This window comes from Macaca thibetana, chromosome 8 (genome assembly GCF_024542745.1).
Source record: "Macaca thibetana thibetana isolate TM-01 chromosome 8, ASM2454274v1, whole genome shotgun sequence".
In the NCBI taxonomy this organism is placed as follows: domain Eukaryota; kingdom Metazoa; phylum Chordata; class Mammalia; order Primates; family Cercopithecidae; genus Macaca; species Macaca thibetana.
This window is the reverse complement of record NC_065585.1, coordinates 94,600,344-94,624,916: the sequence shown is the minus strand read 5'-3', so window position 1 is coordinate 94,624,916 and position 24,573 is coordinate 94,600,344. Positions and strand designations below refer to the sequence as shown.

Genomic DNA, 24,573 nt, shown 5'->3' with positions numbered 1-24,573 from the left:
TGGAGTCTCATTCTAAATTTGGATCCAAGGGCTACCTACTGGCAGATGAAATTTTGGGCAGATTGCCAAATATCCTCTGGTACTCCTTTTGAAGTCAATTTCCCCAAAGTGTGTTCTACAGAACTTAATCTTGTGACATTAGTCATTTGGAAAATATTACCTCGCTTCCTCTCTTGATAATTTATAGGGATTTGAGCTATTCCTAGAAATTGACAAGAAAGTGTGGAAAATTGTGTATGATTTGAGTGTAAATAGCAGGCTTGTCTTCCTCATGGGGAAAGTAGATACGTTTCAGTGTGTACAATTCATCACTTCTATTTTTGAATGCTCATAGGACTTATATATTTTTTTTTAATTTCTGCATCTAGACTGCTCTCCAGAATGTTGAGATTGCCCGAGAAGTGACCCCAGCAAAAGAAAAATATTGCTCTACCTGAATTCAAGTAAGACCATTACTTTGCAGTAATGTATCATGCGTAAATTAGTGGAAAAAAATCAACTGTATTTGTCTACACTTCTAAGAGACAATTGTTTTCTTTGATATTAATCTTTTTGAAGCCTCTTTCTCTGTTCTTGAAAATTGACATAGAAAACAAAACCTCTTGTTATGGAAGGAGTAGAAATATTCAGAAATATCTCAATGTTTAATTGCAGTTACACAGCATTTAGATGTGTCTTTCCACAATATTTATTTAAACAGCTATGTTGATTTGTGTTGTTTCTTTAATAAATACTATTTATAGGAATGAGAAAAATAATTGAGTTTTTCTAAAACACCCTTTATTAGGTGAAGGGTCAGTGTCTCCTCATGAAGATGGTAACTGGAGTTACACATTTCAGTGAGGTGTGATTTCCTAAGAAGTAGACACTCAACAAGCAGGGGGCAGGGGGCGGTGCTTGGCAGAATGACTATGGACTGTCACGTTCTCTTTTGTTTGTTCGGAGGAATGAGTGAATGAGGTGAAATTAGTACAATGAATCAAATTCCTTCAGGAAGGGAGTGTGAGTCAGCATGTATGATGCAGGTGGATCAATGACCTTGTAGTAGAATAAGTGTTACTTTAGGAAGGAATCATACACTATTTGTTGGAAAGAGGTGAACCTGGCTAGAAAAGGTTAGGATTGAAGTCACTAAATCTGTTTTTATAATAAGCTGTCACAGTATTTTTGACAGCTTATGTCCTGGCAGTCCAAGGACTTATAGTATGGTTTTAGTAAGAATCATCAAACTCACTGATATCTGTTAAGTTTCAATGAGTGCCAGTACTGAAAAGTATATTGTGTGCATATTTATGTATTCAATTATACTTAAATGTAGTATAGAAGTGGCGAGAATCTTTGAGTGTATCATGTGTTATAAAAACTATGAAATTTTATAACTATGTAGCCACGCAGATTGTCTATTATAAGAGATTTCTAGGCTGGGTTTTCAAGGACTATGGCAAGTTCAGAGGCACTGGGGATTAGGCAATTAGGCCTCAAAGTTGTCCTGTTTGCTACCTATTCTGTTAGACGTGGAAGCCACATTGTGCTGTTTCTTGTCGTGGAATGTACATGGGAATGGGTTGCTCATAGATTGATTTCCCTCACCCAATCTGACCCTAAAATTATTCAGGTAGATTTTTAAACAATTATCTTCTTAAAAAATTTTACTTTAAGTTCTGTGATACATGTACAGAACATGCAGTTTTGTTACGTAGGTATACATGTACCATGGTGGTTTGCTGCACCTATCAACCCATCATCTAGCTTTTAAGCCCCGCATGCAGTAGGTATTTGTCTTAATGCTCTCCGTCCCCTTGGCCCCAACCCCAACTCCCAACAGGCCCTGGTGTGTGATGTTCCCCTCCCTGTGTCCACGTGTTCTCGTTATTGAGCTCTCACACGTGAGAATATGTGGTGTTTGGTTTTCTGTTCTTGTGTTAGTTTGCTGAGAATAATGGCTTCCAGCTTCATCCACATCCCTGCAAAGGACATGAACTCATTCTTTTTTATGCCTGCATAGTATTCCATGATGTATATGTACCACATTTTCTTTATGCAATCTATCACTAATGGATGTTTTGGTTGGTTCCAAGTCTTTGCTATTGTGAATAGTGCCGCAATACACATATGTGCGCATGTGTCTCTACAGTAGAATGATTTGTAATCCTTTGGGGATACACCCAGTAATGGGATTGTTGGGTCAAATGGTATTTCTGGTTCTAGATCCTTGAGGAATCACCACATTGTCTTCCACAATGGTTGAACTAATCTACACTCCCACCAACAGTGTAAAAGCATTGAACAATTATCTTTAAATTAAACAGTGTATTTTCATCATTCATGTAAACTCAGAAATTTCCAAAGCACATTTTCTACAAAGCAAAAAGAACCCTTTCTAATGCATTATAAATGCCATTATATATCCAAAGTTTTCAAGTTATTTTTCATTGCTAGACCTTTTTTCGTAGTTAAATATGTGCTTCACATAAAACCTCATAGGGGAGTCCAACAGACAAAAGAGGGAAAAAGAAGCATTTTAATGGAAGCAGCAGTGAGTGATCTAGAACTTGGCTGCTCTGTCACTGCCTTCATTTCTCCTAAATCCATTCCCATTCCCCAAACCTCCAGACTAGATGAATATTAATATTTCTTTGAGTCCTGTGATTCCCTGGTTTTTCAATTCTTAATTTGGAAGCACTTGTGGAAGAATCAATTGAAGGGCACAGAGAGCAAAGGATGGAAGCTGAAACTTCCAGAATTATTCTGGGTTAGCCATCAGAGGCCAAGCTGTTGCTGTGCAAGAGGGGATCATTTATTCCCTTCTTAGAATTTCCAAGTGTCAGGGGGCGCTCTGCATGCTTTCACACCACTGCTGTGCAAAGATTTCAAAGTATCATGCACAGCAAATCCTGACTAAAGCCCAATAAGAGTACAGGTTCTACATGAAGAAATGGAGAAAGGCAGTTGTAAGGAAAATAATGGAAATTCACTTGAGGGCAGCTATTCCCATTCTCAAACTATCTTCTTCTGACAATCCTGAAAAGTGTTAATATTTTGTTATTTTTCAAAAATATGGCTGGATGCATTTCAAGCCATCCTCTTTCTTCTTAAATATATCTCTTTGCCTCTTCATGTTTAATTCATGCTCATATTTGCCCACATTTAAAGCTAGGCTGACTTCACATTGGAGTTGAAAATAGCCCCAGGAGCATAAGGAACCCTGAGAGCCTGAGTGTCCTCAAGTGTCACAGCTGGGTCCCTGCCTCTTTGTGCTTGCTGCCCTTTCTACCTGGCTAGAGGCAGCCCCAGGCTTTCTGGGTATTTTAAAATTACTGTAACAAGAGTATTATAATAAAAATACTTAATATTTGAATATATAGAAATTTTTTTTTTTTTTGCTATTGCTGCTTTTGTGTGCTTTGGGGATGTCTGAGGCCTCTGCCCTTGTACTTCAATTGGTCCTTCTGTGGTGGCCTGCCCCTCTTTGTGTCACAAGTTGCAGCTGCTGACAGGACGCAACTTCTATTGGCCCATGTGCCGCCAGAATCATTGTTCAAGTTCTTAGTATTCTTAGGCAAGTTTGTGATTGAAGAATCATTGGCTTCACTCGGAAATCATCTCTATTTCTAGTGTTGTCTGTCACAGATAAAATGACACCATGATCAAATGCAAGCAAGCTTAGCATTTCAGCCCAGTACTGACTTCATACCCTGGGAAACTTTCTGAATTCATTCTGACTGGGACCCACTGCCCATTTCTCTTGTTTCCTGGATCTGACTGCAAAAGCTTCATGTAGGGAAGGCAGGTAAAGTCCCCAGCCAGTGCACCAATAGCAGTGAGGTTCCCCCAGACTGGAAAAAAACCACCCTGACTTGCATTTGTTTGCTTGTTTTATGTTTCCAGGAAAGTTATATGAGAGGGAAGAAACTGTAGTTTCTCCTTGTGATCTCAGGATGAACTGTTGTACCACAATGTATAAGGTCCAAATGAACATTTCAGGAAAATTGATCAACTGAAGGGAACATTTCTGTAGCTCCATTTTGTGCATTTCAAAGACTCTTAGTTGAGGAAAGTCTAGCTACACTTAAAAATATTCCCTTTTATTGTTAGTATTGTCTACCCTAGTGGTATGAGGGGACTTCTGGAAGTTCTCAAGTTCTCAGAATTGCTTTTCCTCATGGGCAGATTAATCTAGGTTGCTTTAGTTTGGTGATTCCATCTCTCCCTGTTCAGTCAAGAGAAGGTGGGACCATGGTGTGCAGGGAAAGGCCATTGGCATCCTCTCAGGACTAAAAGTGTGGGCCTGTATTTGTGTCTGTCTGTAAAGTAGAGTCACAGGAAAATCTTTAGGTCACCATCAGACACATTTGGTAATACAAGGAAAAACAAACAAGTCTCAAAAATTATTCTCATAAATCTTGTTGTGTTAAATGCTGCTTATACTATAAAAGCTGCAGAACAGAGTTGCAGAAGCTCTGGAGCATGGCAGCTGAAATGGTGGAGAGAGGCACTGTCTTCCTGTGAGTGTGGGACCCTCTTGTTCATATGACTTTCCACATCTGCTCAGTCCTGCCTTCTTTCCAAATTTCAAGAGTTTTCCTTGCCTGCAGGCTGGAGTACCCCTAGTGATGGTTCTCACTACCCCATGGTTACCATGTGTCAGCTGCAGTCAGTGCCTCATTCCTGAACTTGCCTGCTTGCCTCCCTCTGTCCTGGATGCAAAAGCCAATCTTCACTTCAGCCCCAACTATTCCCATGGAGGAGCTGTCACAGCTGTGCAGTGTCTGCCCCAACCCCGCAGGACACACAGAGACCTTGGTTTGCTCAGAGAGGTTGGTTACATCCAGCAAAAAGCTCAGGGGCAAATGTTAAGAGGCAAACATTGACAAGTGAAACAGGAGTGGGCTGGCTTCATGGAAACAAAAACTTACTTAGCCTTATAGGTCCCTTGCATATACAGCCCCACACTTAGTTGAATGCTCTGACCTCTTTAACACATGTTTGTTTTAATTTGTATACAGTCATACGAGTGCTTTGTGTTGTAGTGCTCTATGGGTCTTGACAAATGCATAATATCATGGAACCATCATTACAGTGTCACACAGAGGAGTTTCACCACCCAAAAATATTCCCTGTGCTTCTCTTATTTAACTCTCCTCATTCCTGAACCCCTGTAAACCACTGATCTTTTCACTGTCTCTACCGTTTTGCCTTTTCCCAATTGTCACATAATTGGAATCCTATAGTAGATAGCCTGTTTCCTTCACTTAACAATATGCATTTTAGATTCATCTATGTCTCTTGGTGGTTTGATAGGTGGTTTGTTTCCTAATAATATGCCATTCTGTGGCATACCCCGATTTATTTATTCACTCATCTTCTGAAGGCAGTTAGAAATAAAGCTGCAACAAAAATATTCAGACCTTACATAAGCTTTCAAATCAATGGGTAATGCTTAGTAGCATAACTGCTGCATCAGGTGGTAAGCTCTATAAGGAACGGCAAAGTTGTCTTCCAACGTGGCAGAATCATTTGGCATTCTCTTTTTCGCCACTGCTGTCTTCTCCTTCCTCTACCTCTTCCTCTTTCCATTCCTCATTTTCTTCTTCCGGTCTCTTCCTCCTTTTTTTTTTTTTTTTTTCCTGTAGCTTTCTGTCTCTCTCCACACACACACACACACACACACACACACACACACACACACACACGGATACTTTACAAAATTGTAGGAGGTTACCTAACACGTTAGTTTTGAAATTGGGAAAGGCCATTTTAGACAATACAAATGAATACAAATGAATTATAAAGAGAAGATACAATATGAAGTCTCTTCCTCAGGTCTCAGTATTAATTAGTCAATATCTTCCTCTATTTGTCTGCACAATTCAAACTTATAGGTTTCCATGTCTTTCTTCTTGAACTTCCAGGTGTCCATGAATTCTATAACCACCAGCTCTATCAGCCTTCTTATGCATGTTCTGTTCGTTATTTTCGTTCTTTATCATATCAAAATATGTAATTGCCTCATCCTATAATCTCACCTTTCTCTCTGATGTTATCTCTGTGTGACACTCTGCCAAAAAGACACACTTTCTGTTACTAAAACGTTTCCTATTTTGATGTAGTCACACTTGCTTAATTTTGCTTTTGCTGCCTGAGCTTTCAGTGTCATATTTAAAACAAATTATTGCTAAGATCAATATCAAGAAGATTTTTGCCATGTTTTCTTCTACAAATTTTACTGCTTCAGATCTCATGTTCAAATCATCAATTTATTTTGAGTTGATTTTTGTGTATTATATAAGAGTTAAGTTTCATTCTTTTGAGTACTAATTTCCAATTATCCTAATGCTATTGTATCTTCTTCATGGCCTTGCCAAAATTAGTTGACCATGTATGCTTGGGCTGATGTTTGGCCTCTCTACTCTGTTCTATTGGTCTATGTGTCTGTTTTTATGCCAGTACCATATTGTTCTTTTTAATGTAGCTTTGTCATGTAATTTGAATTCAGGAAATATGATGCCCCAAACTCTGTTTTCAGTTTTCAAGATCACATTGGTTATTTGAGTCTTTCATGGTTCCATATAACTTTAGAATTTTTTTCTGTTCCTGTGAAAAATATCATTGAAATTTTGACTGAGATTGCATTCAGTCTGTATATGGCTTTAGGCAGTATTTGACATTTTAAAAATATTAAAACTTTCAATCCATAAACATTAGTTATTAAACTAAAAAACATTTGCACAGCAGAGGAAATAATCAACACAATAAAAAGGTAATCTATGGACTCGGAGAGAATATTTGCAAGCTATATATCTGATAAGAAGTTAATATGCAAAATACATAAGGAATTCCCACAACTTGAAAGGAAAAATGTAATCTAATTAAAAATGGGCAAAATATATGAATAGACATTTTTCCAAGAAAGACATGCAAATAACCATACATATGCAAAGGCGTTAAACACCACTAATTATCAGGAAAATGCAAATAAAAATCACAGTAAGATATCATTTTACTTCTGTTAAGATGGCTATAATAAAAATGACAAGATGTGAGAGGTGTCAGCAAGGGTGTGGAGGGAAGGAAACCCTTGTCCACTGCTGCTGGGAATGTAAATTGGAACAGTTGTTGTGAAAAACTGCATGGAGTTTTCTCAAAAAATTAAAAATAGGCCGGGCGCGGTGGCTCAAGCCTGTAATCCCAGCACTTTGGGAGGCCGAGACGGGCGGATCACGAGGTCAGGAGATCGAGACCATCCTGGCTAATATGGTGAAACTCCGTCTCTACTAAAAATACAAAAAACTAGCCGGGCGAGGTGGTGGGCGCCTGTAGTCCCAGCTACTCGGGAGGCTGAGGCAGGAGAATGGCGTAAACCCGGGAGGCGGAGCTTGCAGTGAGCTGAGATCCGGCCACTGCACGCCAGCCTGGGCGACAAAGCGAGACTCCGTCTCAAAAAAAAAAAAAAAAAAAAAAAAAAAAAAAAAAATTAAAAATAGAACTACTGTATGATCCAGCTGTCCTACCGTTTTCACCCATAGAAGGTGAAATCAGCATCTTGTAGAAATGCCTGCATTTCCCTTTTCATTGTAGTATTATTCACAATAGCCAAGATTTGAAAACAACCCTAACTGTTCATAGATGGATGAATGGATAAATAAATTATGGTATATGTACATAATATAATACTATTCAGTCTTAATAAAGGACATACTGACATTTGCAACAACATTGTTGAGCCTGGAGGGTATTACACTAAGTGAAATAAGCCATAAACAGAAAGACAGATACTGTACTATCTGACTTATATGTGGGATCTTAAGTCAAATCCATACAAACAAAGAGTGGAATGGTGGTTACTTGGGAGGAGAGGGCATGGAAATAAAGAGATGCGAATCAAAGAGTACAAACTTGAAGTTACATAGGATGAATTAGTCTAGAGATCTATGGTACAGCATGAGGACTCTAGTTCATAATACTGTTCTGTATACTGGAAATTTCTGGAGAGAGTAGACTTTAGGTGTGCTTACCATACATACACAAAAGAAAGTAATAAAATGTCTTGGAACTAGATAGAAGTAATATTTGCACAATGTTGTGAATTTACTAAATGCCCCTGAGTTATATACTTTAAGTAATCAATTTTATTCTATGTGAATTTTACCCCAATGAAAAGAAATGCAAGGAAACATGGGAGAAAACAGACTTCCTATTATACAAAACCCAAACATAAATCCTACCACATTCAACACATTTTTTTTAGGTGGCCCATCCTAAGTATTCATTTTCTATGTTGCTATATAATAGCATTTTAGATTATTTTTGTTTGTGTTTCCCAGCAGATTGTGAACTCTTTGTTTTTGTTTGTTTGTTTTATTTTGTTTTGTTTTGAAATAGAGTTTTGCTCTTGTTGCCCAGGCTTAAGTGCAATGGCACGAGCTCGGTTCACTGCAACCTCTGACTTCCAGGTTCAAGCAATTCTCCTGCCTCAGCCTCCTGAGTAGCAGGGATAACAGATACATGCCACCATGCCTGGCTAAATTTTTTTTGTATTTTTAGTAGAGACAGTGTTTCACCATGTTGGCCAGTCTGGTCTCGAACTCCTGGCCTCAGGTGATCAGCCTGTTTTGGCCTCCGAAAGTGCTGGGATTACAGGCATGAGCCACCATGCCCTGCCTGTGAACTCTTGAAGAGAAGTCTTGCATTACTCCATTGCCAAGACTACTTCTCCCTGCTAGTCACTTCACTCAGCCCTGTCTGAACTGTGCTCTCCAGGCTGGCACTGTTGGTGGTGATTGCTCTGGACCTCACTTTTAGTTGACTTGATCTGACTCATGTCCTATGCTTTTACACATGCCCCATCCTTAAAACTCATTTCTGTGTGCATTGTGTGTCTCAGATCCTGCATCTGGATATTTGGACTTGATCTTTGTTTTTATTTTCCTAATGGATTTTATCATAAACTTGACTGTAGCTTTATTAATTGCTTTAATATAATTTCAGGCTTCTTGCCTTTCCAAAAACTACTTCTCCAAAAATAACCATTTGACTGGCACATGCTTCAGTCCTATCTCCACGAATAGGTGGGGAAGGGGAGTCAGCAGAGTTTTTCAGGCGCTATTTCTGGGCTATACATTCTCATTTCATAAATTTAATGGGTGTAACTGGTACTTATAATATTTGTGTTTTCAACAAGTTATTTTGAGTATTTAAGGAAGAAAATAACAGTAGTACAATGGATAATGTGAAAATGTTTAAGGGATTTCATTTTTATTTTTAACTGTGTAATTGCTAGTATGCATAGAAAAATGATGAGAAAATGAAGCAAAATGTAATCTGTTACATTTCTCAGTGATGGATAGTAACATGCACAAAGTTATATGCTTTTGAAATGTGATATTATCTTTTATTTTTAAAAAATTCAATTTGGGCCTTGCTACATATTATTTCCTAATATAAGAAGGAAAGCTATTGATTTTCCTCCAGTATGAAGGAAAATCAATAGTGCAAGAAGGGTCAATTGAACAAGCGAAAGAAACAGTTCCTTTGAAAGAAATGTCGTGACAGAATACAAGAATTGTTATACTATTTAAAAACCAAACCAGATTTTCAAAATTATTCTACACTTGTGTGTTACAGTATATAATGTATGAATTCAATGGAGCAAGTGGTGATATCATAATAAAAATATAGTATTATTTTCTAAAGGAAGATCAATAGGAAGATCTATTTTAGAAAAGTGTCATTTGCAGCATGAGAACCCCAGTCTAAATGCCTATGAGTTGGCAAGGCAAAGAATAATGCATATATAATAATGACAACAGTCAATTTTATGCCTTTTTAAAAAAGAGAATGCACCTACCATATAGATACAGTAGGTTCTTTTATTGCCAATTGCACTTCTCCAAAGTTAGATGGTGAGATAATGGCAGATCAACAACTATCTCTTCAGGTTTTTGTCAACTAATCCAAAAATTTTTTATGATATGACTTTAAACCATTTTCATATATTTCAGGGTATAAACACTATAAGAAATAAATCTTTAGTTGAGTAACATGTAATTAATAAGCTGAAAGATATAAATATGTACAAGATGCATGTTACTAAATAAAATATATTTTATGTTTATGAGTACAGATATCCCAATATATTAGTTATAAAAGTAGCCCTATTTCTAACAGGAAACATTTTTTCGAGAAAAAGTGTGCTTTGGCACGTGTGTGTGTGTACACCAGACAACTCTTAAAAGCTACTTCAGATTCCCTTAATTTCATCTTTTTGGTCACTTCTCCCAGCTTCACCCAATACTGCAGTGGTCAAGTTTCTGGAGTTTGAAACAAATTTATGCAAGCACGAGTGACCAGCTCTTCATCTTAAACCTGCATCCCATATCACTCCTCTTTTTTCTTTTGCCTGGAAATTTCCTATTGAGGTGATGCACCCACAAATGCTATGGAATTAATTGTCCATGAGGCAAATCTCTGACAACCTGGAGACTAGAGCCAATAGATGTATTATTCTCCCCTTTATCCTCAGAGACACCATCCCAAGATGATGTCACTGATGCCTCATACCAAGTAGTGGCCAACTTTACATTACATCCTCTCATGGTTTGCCCTAACCAACTGTAATGCCTAATCTGACCCATTCTGTCACCTTGCTCCTCCTTGCTTTTCCTGATCTCCACTTCCTCATAAACCACTGCTCCTTTGCCAGGCATTTCATCAGATTGCATTGCTTATTTGCATACTGATGACATCAACCTGGTCACTCTTGCTCATTTACTCAGCGTTTTAGTATTTGACTAACAGTGTTTCTCTGCACTATTTCTGTAAGTCTTACGCTTCAGCATTCACACAGAAGATTAATTCCACACCCTGGCTTTCAGTGCTATGCTGCTTCCCTCTCAGCTATTTGTGCATTTGTCTGCAGGTGCCCATTCCCTAAACTGTATGATTGCCTATGATGGTACAGTCTCCAGAGTCTCCGTTTTATAACTCTATGTCCCATTTTTTCAGCCCACTTACCATAGTTATGCTATTCCAGACTAAGCTGAAGACTCCCAGTCCTCAACCCTTTTCCTTCAAGTGCCCATAGCATGTTATGACTTAATTCCATCCTTAAACAACTTAGATTCCATGATACATCAGTATAATCACTATTTACATACCTCCCCAATGTTTTTGCCTTTCTCTCCTTCTTACAACACGTCTGAAAAATCTTAACCATAATTCAACTAAATTTCTATCTGCTTCCCCAAGTAGCAAAATATGACTCAGAGAAAACATACAACTATGCTGATGAGTTCGCCTTCAACTTGTGACCCCCAAACCTCAGCTCAGTCATGACTCTTGCTTATGAGTCATCATTTGTCTGAATTTGCTGTTTATATCTTTTTTTTCTCCAAACTTTCAGCAAATGTCCTTTATTACTGTATTTAATAAGCTTGGCTTTGCTTTACTACTATAGCAGCATTAAGAACAAAATTATTTATCTATTAAGAAAATCTACCAAACTAGCTGCATTTATTCCCATAACCCTTCTTACTATGAAGAAATGTATATGCTCCCATCTTAGCCAAAAATCCTTCACTTCTACATTGGATTCCATTTTTTTCCCACCTGCTTAAGGACTCTGCTCCTGAAATTATATCTTACTTATTCAAGTATCAACAGTTTGTCTCTCTCTGCTCTATTTGTCTATTTCCATTAGAATACAAATATGGTTACATATTTTTCTTTCTTTTTTTTCTTTTTTTTAGATGGGGTCTTACTCTGTCACCCAGGCTGGACTGCAGTGGTGCGATCTCGACTCACTGCAACCTCTGCCTCCCAGATTGAACCGATTCTCCTGCCTCAGCCTCCTGAGGAACTGGGATTACAGGTGGTACACACCACCATGCCCAGCTAATTTTTGTATTTTTAGTAGAGACGAGGTTTCACCATGGTGGTCAGGCTGGTCTCCAACTCCTGACCTCATGATCTGCCCGCCTCAGCCTCCCAAAGTGCTGGGAGTACAGGTGTGAGTCACCATGCCCAACCTACATCTTAAAATTAAAAATAAAATTCCTCCTTTAACTCCACTTATTTCGGTAGCTTCAGCCTGAAATGTCTGTTCCCTGCAATCTCAATCTCTTCTACGTAGTTGTAATTATGGCATGTTTTCAAATCTTCACATTTTAGTCACCTTTGAAACTATTACAAATAGGTTTTAACTCAGCATTCCACTGAAAGAGTTCTTAGCAAACGGGCCAAGGGAAATTTAATATGTTTCCCAGTGAGTTTACTTCTGACTTGAAATGTCTCTTCTTCATGCCTCATTTGTGGGATGTCATTCAGATTCCTTTTAAATGGTTAAACAATATATATTAGAGCCCTAAATGTAAAAACATAAGGATTGGTATATTTTTGAGGAAAAAAAAAATAAAATGTCCTTAGTTGAGTATTAAATATCCTTTTTGTGGTACTTAAGTATTATTGACTTTGTAAATGACAATTATTACTGTGAAGATTCTCAATGTTTTTATAATATAAAATTATGATTGTTCTTTTTTAACAAAACAAAGAAAAATTTGAGTTTCTTCTTATTCAAGGTTACACTTTCTGACATTGATTCCTCTGAAGATGACAAATGCCTTCATAAGGTAACAGAGTTTTATAATATGCTTAGAAAATAGAATCAGATTGATATGGTTTGTGTCTGTGTCCTCACCCAAATAGCTCCTTGAATTGTAATAATCCCCACATGTCAAGGGCAGGACCAGGTGAAGATAATTGAATCAAGGGGGCATTTTTCCCCCCATTCTGTTCTCATGATAATGATTAAGTCTCCTGAGATCTGATGGTCTTATAAGCATCTGGCATATCCCCTGCTGGCACTCATTCTCTTTCCTGCCCCCTGTGAAGAGGTACCTTCTGCCATGATTGTAAGTTTCCTGAGGTTTCACCAGCCTTGTGGAACTGTGAGTCAATTAAACTCTTTTTCTTAATAACTTATCCAGTCTCAGGCAGTTACTTACAGCAGTGAGCGTGAGAATGGACTAATACACAGGTTGTGTTAAAAATAGTCCAAAGAAATATTGCTTAGGTCAAAACCTGATGCTGTCATTTACTAGCTGTGACTCATTTGCCAGTTTCTTAAACCCTCTGAGTAAGTTCCCACATAGACCATAATGCTATGATGAGCATAAATGTATATGTGAAAAGTGCTTAATGTCATGTTTATCAGACAATATAAGCAAATAATATACGTTAATTGGTTAACAAAAATCACACTTTTGTGACTTTAAAGTTCACTAATCATTGTGGAAAACATTTTTTTTTTCTTTTTCCCCATCAAACTTTTATCTGTTAATTTATATTTCTACGAATTCATGGTTTTCTATATTATACCATGGAAGGTAACACAGTACTATTTTTTATTTTATTTTGTTTATTTATTTATTTTACTTTAACTTCCAAGATACATGTGCCAACAGTGTAAAAAAGGTTCCTATTTCTCCACAGCTTCAATAACATATATTGTTTCTTGAGTTTTTAATAATCACCCTTCTGACTGATGTGAGATGGTATCTCACTATGGTTTTGATTTGTATGTCTCTAATGATCAGTGATAATGAGCTTTTTTTCGTATGTTTATTGGTCACATAAATGGCCAATGCTTTCTTGAGAAGCATCTGTTCATATCCTTTTACCACTTTTTGAGGGGGTTGTTTTGTTTTGTTTGTAAATTTGTTTAAGTTCCTTGTAGATTGTGGATATTATCCCTTTGTCAGATGGGTAGATTGCAAACATTTTCTGCGTTCTGTAGGTTGCCTGTTTACTTTGATGCTGGTTTCTTTTGCTGTGCAGAAGCTCTTTAGTTTAATTAGATCCCATTTGTCAATTTTGGCTTTTATTGCAATTACTTTTGGCATTTTTGTCCTGAAGTCTTTGCCCATGACTATTTCCTGAATGGTATTGCCTACGTTTTCTTCTAGGGTTTTTATGGTTTGGGTTTTACATTTAAGTCTTTAATCCATCTTGAATTAATTTTGTATAAGGTATGAGGAAGGGGTCCAGTTTCAGCCCAAAGTAATTTATAATTTCAATGCTATTTCCATCAAACTGCCATTGATATTCTTCACAGAATTAGAAAAAACTATTTTAAATTTCATATGGAACCAAAAAAGAGCTCATATAGCCAAGACAATCCTAAGCCAAAAGAACAAAGCTGGAGGCACCCTGCTACCTGACTTCAAAGTCTGCTACAAGGCTACAGCAACCAAAACAGCAAGGTACTGGTGCCAAAACAGACATATAGATCAATGGAACAGAACAGAGACCTCAGAAATAACACCATACATCTACAACAATCTGGTCTTCAACAAAGCTGACAAAAACGAGCAATGGGGAAAGGATTCCCTATTTAAGAAATGGTGCTAGAAAAGCTGACTAGCCATATGCAGAAAGCTGAAACTGGAAAATGTTACACTTATATTTTTGTTTTAGTTTTACCATATCTTTGTTAAATAGATTATAATATTGGGCCTATTTTATAGCTTATAGAATTAAAAAAATAAGAAATATCAAACCTACAAAGCCATACATATATAAACTCTGGGTACTATTGTTTTAGAGTTTTCATGAGCATAAACCAATTGTCACATTTCATTTGCTCTGAGATGAGGTCCATGGTCAGAAACAATGCTGAGTATAATGACATGATATTTGAAAGGGCATTTTATAAGTTCATGGATGGTAATTTTGCAAAATCTCTGTAATCAGATAAAGCAAATAAATACCTGTAGTGAGTAAGTATTCCACTAAGAACAAACTCTGCCCTTCCATGATGGAAGTGGCCTGGTGAGAACAACCAGGCAGCTGGCTGATCACCCAGGAAATGTTTTAATGTTAGCAGAGGCTGTATCCAAATCAGCCCAGGTGAGTGGAGGTCAGTGTTTTTCAGCACATACATATTCTGCATCACTGCCACCTTAGCCACTTTGTCACCAGCTGATACTTGGATATGATAGTAATGGCTGGGGAAAGAGACTACCTGCCATCAACAGAACAGGGCATTCTATTTTCATCATTAAAGTATTGGTCTACTGAAAACACTTGTTGACAATCATTCACAAAGGATACCAATATCTTTATATTCTATGACCATTCAGTGAGGTCTACCCACATGCTCCTTCCCTAGACCTCCTTGTCACCAATATTCCAATCACGTTTCTTCAAATAGTGAACCATACAGCCAAGCTATTGGCTTCAGCTCATGAATCATTATAGTCCCCCATCTTTGGCTCTCTCTCCTCCCAGGCAAAATGAACAACCAGGTGCACTCATCCACATTCTGTCCACTGGGAAGATTTTCCTTTGCAATTGTCATCAGGAAGACCCTGTAGGTGTGGGGCTGCAGCATTGCAGCTGCCCATCTCAGATGGTACCTGCATATCATGCAGATCCATTCATAAACTAAGCAAGAGTTTTTTCACCCTTAGATCGTCATAGGGTACTCTAGTGAGGACTTAGGTGCAAGCTGAGAGAGAAAAAGCAGTGTAGCAGGAGTAGGAGCCATACACATTTGGAACACCTATTCATGTAACTTACCTGTGCCTTCAAGGTGTACCTGAGTCCAATCTGGTAAATACCACTTCCAGTTGATAATGGAGTACTGTGGTGCACACCTAACTGTGATTTTTGGGGGCAAAAAATACACAGTTCACAGTGAACTATCTATTAAGTCCCTGTAGTAGACCAAAATCTGTGTCTCAAAAGCAGAGTAGACATTCACCAAGGATAGTCAGGCCTTGAGCCCAAATCCTAAAGGCCTACACTGTGACTCACCTGTAGCGTCCCTCTCTGCCACTGACACTTCAAGTTTCCTGAGGTCTACTCGATCATGAAACCCAAGAGGCAGAGCAGATTGCATAGCAGCCTGGATCTGTTCAGAGCCATTTTGTGTTCTGGGTGTCACCCAGCATTAGCAACTTTTGAGTCACTTGGTAAATGGGCCAGAGAAGCATACCCTAACAAGGTACACACTTCCTCCATAATCCATGGAGGCCTCACAGGAATAGCACAAAGGTGGAAAAACAGCAACTTAACCCTTACCTAGGAAAGGATATTTTGACAATCTCCAGGCCACTGGGCCTTGGAAATTTTGAAAGACACATAATTAAGCCATCAGAGATATTATGAATTTAAGGATGAAATTCATGGAATGGAAATACAGTACATTTTATTTTTATTCTATGCAATTGTTTATGTTTTTTGAGTAGTCTTAGATATCATAAAGCAGTGGTTCTCAAAAGTGAGCATACAATGGAATCACCTGGATATCTTGTTAAAACTCAGGTTGCTAGGCCCTAACACCAGAGTTTCTGATTCAGTAGATGTGGGATGGGAAGGAGCCTATGATTTGCAATTCTAAGTTCCCAGGTGATGCTCATGCAGGGACCACATTGTGCAAACCACTAGATGGAGAAAAAAGTGGATGATTTATGGTAGAAAGCAAGTTATAAGTTGACTGTAATATCATTTATCACTGATAACTCTCTGTTTTGTTTCTGAATTTGTTCTGTGAGTAAAGAGTTATGACTCTGTGTAAAAGGGAAGTTAACAACATTCAAACTCCGGGTACCAAGTCTGCTGTAAGACCCCACAGACCTCTGCATCAAGCCTCCTTGTATCTAGGTGCTACATGGCATTTACATAGCAGAAGAGAACATTTAATACATTTCAGAAGAGATAAACAATTTAGGATAAATATTTAATATTTTAGGCATGAAATATAGTGTTTTCAAAAAATTATAAAAATGGAGATGATTTTCACTTGATTTCAGTAGCACATCTAATAATTTAACTTTTTTGAATCCTAATTCTAAATTCCAATCTAAGTTAAATTCTGATTAAGTTAATTCTTCTCTAGAACACATTTGAGTGAAGATTATTTTGTGAACAATGGGAAGACAATTGCTTGTGTTATAGACATTCCGTATTTTCTGTTTGAATGTTAATTACTCATAAGAGTCATTTGGTAGCTTTCATTCATTTGTTAATCCATTAAACAAGTATGTACTGAATACCTGCTATATACTAAGTTCTGTACTAAGCACTGGAATTCAAAGATGAATACGATATAATTCAGCCTTTAAAGAGCTCACAGTTTAATGTTTCGTAACTGAGTCTTCTAAGAGGAAGGCCAGCATTCTGCTTGATTCTTTCTAGAACAATATTATATTTCATAGACTATGATGTTTGGTGCAAAATGCAGCTGTTAACCATATTTTTACAGTCATTACCTCCCTGGCTTGAGGAGAACAGTCAGAACAAAAGGTGATAACATTTATATTCCATGTTTTCTGCTTTTAAGATTATAATTCAGACTTATTTTCACTCAATGTGTCCAATTTAAGTCTATTGTTTATAACATTGATAACATCAGTAAGGTTATGGCTTTGCAATCAGTTTGAAATGAATAGTTCCAGTGGATTTAAATGATTTCTCTTTGAGAAAAAAAGTAATGAATAGGTCATAACTAATTAGCATGCCATAAATCACACTGGTGTTCTTTTCTACTTGAAAACCTGAGAAAGGTATAGTAACAGAAAACACTCTTTCTTTTTCTTTGTTTGTCACTGCCTTTTAGAGGTAAATTATTTCAATAAAGCTTCTTGCACACCCTTGCAGAACCTTTGAAAGCCATTTTACTACTTCCTGTTGATAAACACAGCAAGATGCTCTGCATATCACAGAAGTGACATGCTTGGTCATTTGGGGGTGGATAGTGGAACTGGTTCCCTGTGAGGAAGCAGCCACCTGTTCACTGTTTCAGTAGGTGAAGCAAAACAACTAGAGCATATGAAGGAACAAGGTGAAATGACAAGACAATAAGAATAAATTGGGCTTAGATAGAATGGTGCAATTATGCTACAAACAGCCTGCCTTTCATTGCCATAAATTATGCTGGGTTGTATTTTCTGGATAAACACTTTGCTATTTTTTCTTTCACTGGTCTTCTTTTTACATTTTACCATTCAGAATTCTCAATTTTCATCAGTCTTGCCATATATCATAATTACGCAGTCTTCTGAAAGCTCCAAAGTTTATGAGACTTTTATGTCAAATATACTAGGCTAGGCTTTTGTTTCTTTGTTCTTTATATTATGCTGTGGTGTTTCTGGGATAAAAGCCTCTCCAACCTCACTATAAGCATTACACAGAGCCATTTGGTAATGGTAATAAAACTAAGATTTTCTTTGTAACAGATTTTTTATTCTTTTTTCAGTTTATCAGAAGCAATATTGAAGGGCAAAAGGAGAACAATGGTTGGCAAATCATTGCTAATTTTGAAATATTGGGTTATCAGCATAAGATGCTCTAATATGTCAGGTGAATCAGTAGTGTTCCATTGATTCACAAGAGCACTACTGTAAATAGCTCGGCAAATCATTTACCTCACTTTCTTTGGTTAATCAGCTGAAATTTATGTTGAGAAACCATCCTCTAATATAAAATTATGAGGGGAAACTTTTTTAAAAAAATTAAATTTTAAATTCTATTATACATATGCAGAACATGCAGGTTTGTTACCTAGGTATCCATGTGCCATGCCGGTTTGCTGAACCTGTCAACCCGTCATCTAGGTTTTAAGCCCTGCATGTATTAGGTTTTTGTCCTAATGCTCTACCTCTCCTTGCTCCTCACCCCCCGACAGGCTCCGGTGTGTGTTGTTCCCCTCCCTTGTCCATGTGAGGAACGTGTTCTTGAGATGAGACTGATGATACCAATCACCATTGAATATTTGTCCTCTCAGTATGTTGCCTCAGTTAGCCTATTTATGATGGGACAATAAAAGGGAGAATTTCATGATCGAGAACTCAAAAGTAAATGGAATAAAAACAAAGATAAATAGCTGGGGCCTAATTAAACTAAAGAGCTTTTGCACAGCAAAAGAGAATTTCCAAATGTCACCATATTGTCTTTACCTTTCCATGTTTACTGGATTCCATGGAGTCAGAGAAGCCACAGAGAAGGTTTCAGTGTGGCCTGACTTATTGAGAGCCCTGGAGTGCCCAGTGGGCATCTCACCCTGAGTGCAGTGCAAGAAAGCCAAATCTCCAAAAAGCTTTTGTTGTTTTGTTGTTTGTTTTGTTGTATCTCATTAAAAAAGAACAAAACCAGAAGCAGCTTGGTATTATCAAATTCTACTGGCCTGGGATGTTGGAGTCTCTGGCTCAACAACTCATCTGCTTTTTAGGTTTGAGAAATTTACTTGTTTTCTTTGGTCTTTAGTTTTTTCATCTGTGAAATAAGGAAGTTAGGCCCATTTTGTTGTTACACTCTCATGTAACGTTTCCCTGATCATTACTGATGTTGAGCATTTTTTTTTCATATGTTTGTTGGCCATTTGTATATCTTACTTTAAGAATTGTCTACTCATGTCCTTAGCCCACACTTTGATTGGATTGTTTGTTTTTTTCTTACTGCTTTGTTTGACTTTGTTGTAGATTGTGGATGTTAGTCCTTTGTCAGACGTATAGATTGTGATGATTTTTCTCCCACTCTGTGGGTTATCTGTCTATTCTGCTGACTGTTCCTTTTGCTGCACAAAAGCTCTTTAGTTTAAATAGGTCCCAGCTATTTATCTTTGTTTTTATTGCAGTTGCTTTTGGATTCTTGGTCATTAAATCTTTGCCTACGTCAATGTCTAGAAGGATTTTGCCAATGTTATTTTCTATAATTTTTATAGTTCCAGGTCTTAGGTTTAAGTCCTTAATCCATCTTGAGTTGATTTTTGTATAAAGTGAGGGATAAGGATCCAGTTTCCTTCTCCTACATGTGGCTAGCCAATTATCCCAGCACCATTTGTTGAAAAGCGTGTCCTTTCCCTGTTTTATGTTTTTGTTTGCTTTGTCGAAGATCAGTTGACTGTAAGTATTTGGGTTTATTTCTGGATTCTCTATTCTGTTTCATTAGTCTGTGTGCCTTTTTTTATACCAGTGCCATGCTGTTTGGGTGACCATGGCCTTATAGTTTAGTTTGAAATCAGGTAGTGTGATGCCTCCAGATTTGTTCTTGTTGTTTAGTCTTGCTTTGGCTGTGTGGGCTCATTTTTTGGATCCATATGAATTTTAGAATTATTTTTTCTACTTCTGTGTAGAATGATGGTGTTATTTTGATGGGGATTGCATTAAACTTGTAAATTACTTTTGGCAGTATGGTCATTTTCACAGTATTTTTTCTACCTATCCATGAGCGTGGGATGTGTTTCTATTTGTGTCATCTATGATTTATTTCAGCAGTGTTTTGTAGTTTTTCTTGTAGAGGTCTTTTGGCTCCTTAGGTATATACCCAAGTTGTTTTTTGTTTTTTGTTTTTTTGCTTTTGCAGCTATTGTAAAAGGGGTTGAGTTCTTGATTTGATTCTCCACTTGGTCGCTGTTAGTATATAGAAGAGCTACTGATTTGTGTACATTAATCTTGTATCTAGAAACTTTGCTGAATGCTTTTATCAGTTCTAGGAGCTTTCTGGAGGAGTCCGTAGGGTTTTCAAGGTAAACGATCATATCATCATCAAACAGTGACAGTTTGACTTCCTCTTTGCCATTGTGGATGCCCTTTACTCTTTCTCTTGTCTGATTGCTCTGGCTAGGATTTCTAGTACTTTGTTGAAGAGGAGTAGTGAGAGTATGCATCCTTGCCTTCTTCCAGTTCTCAGAGGGAATGCTTTCAACATTTCCCCGTTCAGTATTATGTTGGCTGTGGGTGTGTGCTAGATGGCTTTCATTACCTTAAGGTATGTCCCTTTTATGCTGATTTTGCTGAGAGTTTAAATCATAAAGAGATGCTGGATTTTGTCAAACGCTTTTTCTGCATCTATTGAGATGATCATGTGATTTTTGTTTTTAATTCTGTTTATGTGATGTACCACATTTATTGATTTGTGTATATTAAACCATCCCTGCATCTCTGGTATGAAAACCACTTGATCACAGTGGGCCACCTTTTTGATATGTTGTTGGATTCGGTTAGCTAGTATTTTGTTAAGGATATTAGCATTTATATTCATCAAGGATATCAGTCTACAGTTTTCTTTTTGGTTATGTCCTTTCCTGGTTTTGGTATTAGGGTGCTGCTGGCTCCATAAGTTGAATTAGGGAGGGTTCCTTCTTTCTCTATCTTGTGGAATACTGTTCAAAAAGATTGGTACCAATTCTTATTTGAATGTCTGGTAGAATTCTGCTGTGAATCCATCTGGTCCTAGACATGTTTTGCTGGTAATTTTTAAATTACCATTTCAATCTCCCTGCTGGTTATTGGTCTGTTCAGGGTATCTAATTCTTCCTGATTAAACTAGGAGGGTATATTTTTACAGGAATTTACTCATCTCTTCTAGGTTTTCTAGTTTATGTGTGTATAGGTGTTTATAGTAGCCTTGAATGATCTCTTGTATTCCAGTGGTGTCAGTTGTAATATCTCCTGTTTCATTTCTCAGTGAGGTTATTTGGATTTTTTCTCTTCTTTTCTTGGTTAGTCTTGCTAATGGTCTATCAATTTTATTTATCTTTTCAAAGAACCAGCTTTTTGGTTCATTTATTTTTTGTACTTTTTTGGTTTCAATTTCATTTAGTTCTGCCCTGATCTTGGTAATTTCCTTTCTTCTGCTGGGTTTGGGTTTGGATTATTCTTGTTTCTCTATTTCCTTGAGATGTGACCTTAGAATGTCAGTTTGTGCTCTTCTAGTTTTTTGATGTAGGCACTTAGGATTATGAACTTTCCTGTTGGCACTGGTTTTGCTTCAACCCAGAGGTTTTGATAGATTGTGTCATTATTGCCATTCAGTTTGAAGAATTTTTTATTTCACTCTTGATTTCGTTTTTGACCCAGAAGATGATGCTTTCCAGAAAGCATCAACTGTAGTAGTGTACAAAGGGACAGGTGGTGGGTGGGGCCCTAGAACTCCCAAGATTATATGCCCTTTGTCTTCCACTACCAGGATGGATAGGGAAGGACCATCAGGTGGGGACAGGGCTAGGCATCACTGAGATCAGACATTCCTTGGGTGGGTCTTGCTGTGGCTGCTGTGGGGGATGCAAGTGAGGTTCCCAGGTCACTGGAGTTGTATACCTGGCGAATTATGGCTGCCTCTGCTAAGTCATGCAGGTTGTGGGGGAAGTGGGGGAAAGTGGGGGAAGTCAGGGAAGTGGGGGAAAGCCAGTAGTCACAGGCCTCGCCCAGCTCCCATGCAAACCGAAGGGTCTCAATTCCACCATGTACCTTGCAACAGCCCCAAGTCTGTTTCCAAGCAGAGGGCATGGTGGACTTGAAAACTTGCCCTGGGATACCTGCCTTCCAACTGTGAAAGAAAAGGGCTTGGTTCTTCCCCCACCTGTAAAGTCTGCACACCAGATTTGTGCCTTCCCCTGATTTCTGGCCAGGAGGTTTCTCGATCTGTTCAAACTGTTACAAAACTCAGCTAGAGATTCCCTTCTCCCTGTGGAGTTATACCTCCTGCTCCTCTGGTCACCCTCCCGATGGATCCCCGTGGTGCCAGGCAAGGATGGCCTGCTAGGAGATGCAGCAAGCTCCCAGGGCCTTTCTGGTGCTTCCTCTACCCCTGTATTTCACTTTGCTATCTAAATTGACTCAGCTCCAGGTAAAGTCAGAAACGTCTCCCACAAACAGACTTTCAGCTTCTCCAGTGGGAGTATGTGTTCTGGAGAGAAGGGTCTCCTTTTCCCACTTCTGCATTTGTATATGGGGTGTCTTCTGGGTCCTACAGGAGCAGTTCACTTCCTTCAGAGGGTCTGTGTGTCTTCTCAGGGTTGTTGGTTTGCTTTTGCAGTCGATCTGGAGCTAAAATTCACAATGCGAGCTTCCGCAAGCTGTTCTGTCTGGAACTGCAATCTAGTCCTGCCTCCGGTCCTCCACGATGATGATTCTTGAGATGGGATTTTAATATCAGTAATTTTCATGGGGATCTTTATCCATCCAAACATATGAAAGTGACTTAACTGGAGTAAATTTCAGGAATTACTTGGGCTCAATATAAAAATTATCCTTTTATGTAATGTCCTTAGTCTGTTTCACACTGCTGAAGTTAATGGAATTGTCCCAGGAAATCACTGCTGTATAAAGTCTAATGATGCTCTATCTGAGTTGACCTGTATCCATTAGAGTTTTTGACCTAGTGTCAAGGCACAAGCACTTAAATAATTGTCAGAAGGCCTGGACAAAAGACCTTGATTTGCCATTTTATAGCTAGCAACTGGTATCTGGCAATCCATGCAACTGTCTCAGAATTAACAAGTACATGAGATTCTTATGAAAGACCAATGAAACGATTTGTGAAAACTGCAATGCATAATGAATAACCATGATTATTAAGGATAGATTTAGAATATTTGTAGAAGCTGCCTTTAAACTCTCTTTTTCTCTTTTCTAAGCCATGTTTACTCTCTTTACAGCAAGTGTGGATGGTTGAAGGATCTCTGTCCCTCATTTGTTTTGGATTATTTGGTTCAAAGCATTGTCTGCTTTCTTTTTTAATTTCATTCTATATAGAAGAGTACTCTTCATAGAAGAGCAAGGAGAAAAGTTGTTTGGAGCCAGAGTGGGCAAGTAGATGTGAAAATTCTTGATGCTTTAAAAGTAGCATATAGGCTGGGAGTGGTGGCTCATGCTTGTAATCTCAGAACATTGGGGAGCTGAGACCGGTGGATCACCTGAGGTCAGGAGTTCAAGATCAGCCTGGCCAACAAGCTGAAACTCTATCCCTACTAAAAAAAAAAAAAAAAAAAAAAAAAAAAAAGCCGGGCATAGTGACGCTCACCTGTAATTCCAGCTACTCAGGAGGCTGAGGCAGGAAAGTCTCTTGAACCTGGGAGGCGGAAGTTACAGTGAGCTGAGATCACGCCATTGCACTCCAGCCTTAGTGACAGAGTGAGACTCTGTCTCAAAATAAAGAAAGAAAAAATTAAAAGTAGCATACCCAGAGAGAAAGATAACAGTAATTTTCTAAACAAAAGATGCCACTTTGCTACTACTTGGTTTATTTTCTTGAAGAATAGGAATTGGAAAAGTATTGAAATTTAGCAAAAATTATTGTTACTTATTTCTATATTTATTTTTTCTTTATGGTCTTCACTTGCAAATAGTTGAATTCATCATATTATTTGGTCTATGAAAAACATCACCACTGGCTTATGCAAGGCCTGCCTGATTATACATTTATGTGTATGTGTGAATATGTAATATGTACATAGAGATATATATATTCAAATACATTCTTGTAAGCAGTATTTCTATTGTCTGTTTACGTACATTTTAGGATTGCATAGGTTATTGTGTTCTAATGCTTTCTTATTCTATTGTATTTTTGCTCAGCATTTTTTAAAACTTGTCTCTGTTAATATGTGCACCTTGTCTCTATCTTGTAATTTCTCAGTATTGTTCTCCAGAGATAGACTTTGAGATTGCGTCTAGGGCCTTGTCATCACAGGATAACACCAGGATGAATATCCTTACATATTTTCCCTTGTGTGAGAATATCTTTAGAATATGTATCTATGATCTGACTTTCTAAGATTTGTACATGCTT

The 24,573-nt window shown here is 37.8% G+C and overlaps 1 protein-coding gene across 6 annotated transcripts in view; it reads left to right on the top strand.

Annotated features, from left to right (window-relative positions):
* SNTG1 (syntrophin gamma 1) overlaps positions 1–24,573 on the top strand; it is an 891,115-nt gene that overhangs the window by 251,944 nt on the left and 614,598 nt on the right. For 3 of the 6 annotated variants that reach the window (XM_050801927.1, XM_050801922.1, XM_050801923.1), the window contains exon 2: positions 369–443. The exons of 2 other annotated variants lie outside the window; for them this stretch is intronic. The gene's annotated coding sequence lies outside the window, so the exon portion shown is untranslated. Of the gene's footprint in view, positions 1–368; positions 444–12,578; positions 12,630–24,573 lie in introns of all 6 variants that reach the window. One more of the 6 variants, XM_050801924.1, reaches the window with a different exon arrangement.